Here is a 6,000-nt window from a genome sequence, read left to right on the forward strand (position 1 = left end):
AGTGAAACAGTGTGGCATGTCAGCATAGGGAGAGCGTCACCTCGTCAGTATTTTACTTCCGTATCAACGCCCCAAACTTTTGTTTAATAGCAGATGCTTGTTAATATGGAATTTTAAAAACTAAACGTGCTATTTCACCCTATAACCTGCCATCTTTGAAGTGGCTCTTGTCTTTACAGAGCCACGCGGAGGTTACAGTTTTTCCACAGAAGGCACTTTGCTGCTTCTGGGAACAAGCCGCCTGTGGGAGAAGCAGTTTTACACACATAGTTTTGCTTCACTAGCCGTTTCCATGGAGGAGGAATAGATGGAAATCCGGAGCCCACATTGTGTTCTGAAGACAGGGCATTGAAATTCAGGGTGAAGCCTCCCTGCCACAGAGCGAGGATCGCCCTGAATAGCATGGCCGAAAGCAGCTGCCTTGCCTCTCTCTGTGTAACTGACCTAAATATCAAATTTCAGAACTCCTGTCCCAGTGGGTATTGATCCTGGCTAGGCATACTTTTCATACAATCTATATATATAACAGGACATCATAGATTTCACATCTTTTTTTTTTTTTATCCTGATAAAAAGAACCCAAGAGTTACCCTACCTAGGCAATCGTGGATACTGAAAATTTCTGGGTACACCTGGGAACAAAGGTTGATTGAAGTCCTTTTGTTCTTCTGTAAGAACTTACCCCTAAATCTTAAATTCCGCTTCAATATTTGCTTCTAATTTCAATGGTATCTGTACTATTTACTCTCCTAAGCACTTACAGAGGACCTCCTTGACTTAATCAGCACGTATCTGTTCCTTATTTAAAATATTTTCAGTAAAAACTAGAATCAGTAGAACCAAAGAACAGGGGCCAGGAACATCTGTCATGTTATCACCTCAAACATTATCACCGGGGTCCAGAAACAATGGCACGCGTAACTCTGAAGTCGAGCTTTATCATAAATACGCAGTCCTTGGTTCTAAGCAGGAAATAATGGCATCTCTCTGAACAATAACCATGGTTTTTCTCTTGAAGAACAGATTCAGCATCATTTAAATAGACACATTTGCTTTAAACTTGAGGCAGTAGTTCTCAAAGTGTGTCCCCAAACCCACCCAGAGCTGCAGCAGTGTCCCCTGAGGAACTTGTTAGAAATGCTAGTTCCCGGGCTCTACTCCAGACCTCTGGAATTAGAAAGTCCAGGGGTGGGTCAGTCTGTATTTGAAGAGGCCCTCCACCTCCCTTCAGATCGCACTGCAGCTGAAGTTTGAGAACTACTGCTCTAAGCTAACAATAGGAGGTGGTGGTGAGGGGAAACGTTCCTACACAGACAGAAGTGGCTGCCTGCAAGTTTTTGCAAATTCGAATCTTAGCACTGAGGGCTTGGCGTTACAGTGTGCAGGTGCTGGATCTGGACTCACCTTTGCCCCTCACACTGCGTGCCACCTAGACTAGAAATAAGCCACTTCTTTATGGCTATAACCAGATATGGTCTAACTGTTAGCTCTCTGTGGCTAATATATCAGAAGATTTGAACTAGTCAGAAAGAGAAACGCCTTTGGAACAACCAGCACCAAAAAGATTAGTTAGTTCATATGTCATTCCTCCATCACAGCCTATAACCCCCAAGCTTCCAGAAAAACTTTCCAAACATCCTCCAGCACTCCCTGAAGGAAAACTAATCAATGTGGTTTAAATTTGACATTACATCTAAAAGTTCAGCTTTCTCAGAGTTTCAGATGTGTGCGTGTGTGTGTGTGTGTGTACCTGATGATCCAGGCAAGTAGCTTTCTGTGCCTGAGGTTTAAGAAATATTAAAATTATCTAAATTAGCCTATATACAGGGAATATGTTAAATAAAAGAAAAATTAGAAGTATTCAGATTTCTCATGTCCACTCCTTAGCGTTGCTGAAGACATGTATATAAACAAGAATGCCTATATACATCCAGGGGAAGTTTTTATTTCTAGACAAAGTAGGCCATGTTTTCACAAGTTTGGATTTTGTTTGCTGTACAAAGTCTCCATCTGTCTTTCTCTGGCTTCCTTGATTTATGCATCTGTTACCCAAAAATCCCCTACCTCATCTCGGACAGACCTGTTTCTGTGTAATCTGTTATAAACATATATAGATATAAAGAGATAAAGATGGGCCCGAATATCAGGCCATGTAGAATAACGGTGGTGATTATGGGGAGTTTGGACTGGTGGTTGAAGGACATAGGACGTAGCGGTGATGAAATTAGCTCTGTTTCCAAATGTGTGCTCCAGGGAAACATGTTTCTCCAGGGCTTAGTTCCCTTAAAATGCATCACCACTAGAAAGTGTACATTTAGACAGTGCCTTGAAATGTAGTGGGGTTTCAAGTTTGAGAATATCTATAAAGCTATGATTATTCCAATGTAATTTTGACCCTGGAACTAGCAATCTCTTAGAGTAATAATATATTGGTTCTGACACCCCTACTGCAATCATAACTTTACCAATTTCATTGCTCCTCTGCTTCTTGATAAACATGTTCCAGAATAAAAAGTTCTCTTTATAGTCAAGATAATTCTTCCCTTATGCCCTTTTACCAATAGTTCTCATTTTCAGCTGTGGCTTAATTTCTGTTTCTGTTTTTAAGTATCTTTTTGATTAACTGCGAAGTTTGATGGAGACCAGCAGAGTAATTAAATCTGTGTATATTGTCAGCTGGGTCTTTCCTTAGCTGCTGAGAGGTTGCTAGGATACTCTCTTAAAGGTACAATTCTCTTGATTAACTGCAAAACCCAGATGGCCCAAGTAAAATTTTTATTAATTCATAAAAATACAGGTCAGGATTACATTTAAATTTATAGCAAGATGAGCGCTCTATATCTCTGGACGCTTTTAGCTTTACAGAAATGTGTGCAGGTACACTTATAAAGAATGTGTTTTGAAACAATTTAGTGGATGAGAATTCGTCACTTCTTTTGAGGGAGAGTGTTCCTTTGTGTTGCACAACATATATGGATTTGGAGCTGAAAGAATTCTGAATTTTAAATCACCACTAGGAAATACATCTCCATTGTGTCTATAGTACTGCAGAAATCCTATTGTGATTATTATGATTATTATTTACTGGTCTTTTCAATTCCAACATTTCATAAAGTTGCCATCATTGTCTTTGGTTGATTTAATGAAATAAAATCAAGAAACTTACAAAGAAAAATAACTTCATCTGTAATAGTTTGATGTGATATGGACAGTTGTTTCAGAGGTTAAGTTCTAGCAAATGGTTTAACTAGCTGGCATTTCTTCTAACAGTTGTTTTATGGCTAATAAGTCTGAAAATAACTGTGCCTAAATCTACTCACTGCCCATCATCCAGTTGTCCACTTCTGCATTCATTTAACAAGAGTTTATGGAGATTCTATTATACAAAATGGAACTTAATAGAAGTCAAAAGAGGAGTTTTGATGACATAAGAGTTTCATTGTGGAGCAATAACTTCTATACTAATGTGGAAAATGGATTAAACTGTTAAGGAATTGCAGATCAGAAATAATGAGAGAATGACATCACCAAGATGGTGACATAGGTCATACCTGATTTGACTCCGTTTCACAAGAAGAACAACTAAGAACTATGCAAGAATAAAACATCACTCAGAGAATCTCAGAACACGGGAGTGAGGTTGAAGCACCTCCTGCACCACACAGACCAAGACAGACTGAATTCAAGGGTGAGAGGAACAGCTACACGCTGACCGCATGGCCCTTTCCCTGGGCCGGCACAGCACCGTGCCTACAGCTCCTCCAGTGGCAAAAGAGAACACAGCGGTGACACCCAGCACCGCCAGCACCGGGGGTCACTTCATGGGAACCCCTACTCTGGTTTCACCCCATGGGGCTCACAGGAGCATCTGTGGGCTCAACCACTGGGAATCTGATTGTGATGGAGAAACGGAGGAGGGGCTTCCAACAAGCAGCACTCGGATCTTGGCAGACTGAGCTCCTGCCTGCAGAGCCCAAAGAGTCAACCCAACCAGCAGCTTTGCTCTTCTGCAGCCCATTTGGTGGCACAGTCTGACGACGGAGCTTGCTGGGGCGCAAGTCTGCCTAATTCGGGTCTTCCAGTGAGGAGATCCGCCAGCCCTGGAGCCTGGTCTGCCCACGCCCAGCAGAAGAGCTGAGTCTTAGCTCCTCCCCCAGCCTCCCTACCAGAAATCCTGTTCAGAAAAAACTAGGGAGTTGCCTGAAGTGGGCTCTCCCAGTCCCACCCAGGCAGAAGTCTGGGTCACAGCCCCGCCCACCGTAGAGTGTGGTCTTTACCTACTCCTATCTTACGGGAAGGGCTGACAAGAACATCTGGAAGCTTCACAACCCAGCAACTCTTGAGCTGACAGGCAGGTGAGTGGGCAGAACCGGTGGCCCCCAGAGCAAAGTCAGTAGCACCTGTTCAGCCAGTGAAACTGGGGTGCAGGCTGACTTGAGTCAAGACCACAAAGATCATTAGTGGCCTTAGAGATACTTAGCTGATGAGCCTGGGTAGGGAAGCTAATTCCAGCAGGAGAAGAGAATGAGAAAGGGACAGAAAGTATATCTAAAGCAATAATGGCTGAAAACTTCCCAGGCTTGTGGTGAGAAATAGACCTCTGCATCCAAGAGGCCCAAAGGATGCAAATAGGTTGAACCCTAATACGCTCTACCGAGACACATTATAGCTAAATTGTCAAAAGTCAAAGACAAAGAATTTTAAAATCAGCAAAAGTGAGAAGTTACATACAAAGGAAACCCCGTAAGACAACGAGCAGATTTCTTAACAGATCAACAGACTGAAAAGACAACCTATGGAAAGGGAAAAAATATTTGCAAACCATATATCTGATAAGAGGTTGATATCTAAAATATATAAAGAACTCATACAACTCAATAGCAAAATTCAAATAATGCAATTTAAAAATGGGCAGAAGACTTGAATAGACATTTTTCCAGAGAAGATATATGTAAGGCCAACAGGTACATGAAGATGTTCAACCTCACTAGGCATTAGGGAAATACAAATCAACAGTACTACAATAAGAGATCACCTCACACCTGTTAGAATGACCACCATCAAAAAGACAAGAGACGACAAATGCGGGCGAAGGTGTGGAGAAAGGGGAACCCTTGTGAACTGTTGGTGGGATTGCAAACTGGTACAGCCACTGTAGAAAACAGTATGGAAGGTCCTCAAAAAATTGAAAATAGAACTACCATATGACCTGGTAATTCCACTTCTGGGACTAGATCCCAAGGAAATGAGAACAGACTCAAAAAGATATCTGTACCCCCATGTAATAGCAGCATTATTTACAACAGCCAAGACATGGAAACAACCTAAGTGTCCATTGATGGATGAATGGATAAAGAAGTTGTGAGACATAACTATAGATATATCTATATTTATATATTTATATAGATATATCTATAGCTGTATCTGTAGATATACAGATATAATAAAACAGCCATAAAAAACAAGGAAATCCTGCCATTTGCAACAACATGGACGGATCTCAAGGGCATTGTGCTAGGTGAAATAAGTCATTCTATAAATGACTATATAAATATGATCTCATTTATATGTAGAATATAATAACAAACAAACTCATAGAAAAAGGTGATGTATGCGGTTATCAAAGAAGGCAGGGTGAAGCGGGGGCGATTGGAGGAAGGTGGTCAAAAACACAAACTTCCAGTTATAAGAAACGTAAGTATGAGGGATATAACGTACAACATGATGACTGTAGCTATCACTGCTGTACGTTACATATGACAGTTCTCGGAAGATTAAATCCTAACAGTTCTCATTACAAGGAAAAAAAAATTTCCTTTTTTTGCTTTTTCTTCTTATTGAACTCTATCAGATGATGGATGTTAACTAAACCTATTGTGCTCATCATGTCACAAAGCATGTAAGTCAATCCATCATGCTGTACACCTTAAACTTATACAGTGTTGTATATCAATTATATCTCAATAAAACTGGAAAAATAGAAATAACAAGAGACAGAGT

This window comes from Lagenorhynchus albirostris, chromosome 12 (assembly GCF_949774975.1).
Source record: "Lagenorhynchus albirostris chromosome 12, mLagAlb1.1, whole genome shotgun sequence".
Lineage (NCBI taxonomy): Eukaryota > Metazoa > Chordata > Mammalia > Artiodactyla > Delphinidae > Lagenorhynchus > Lagenorhynchus albirostris.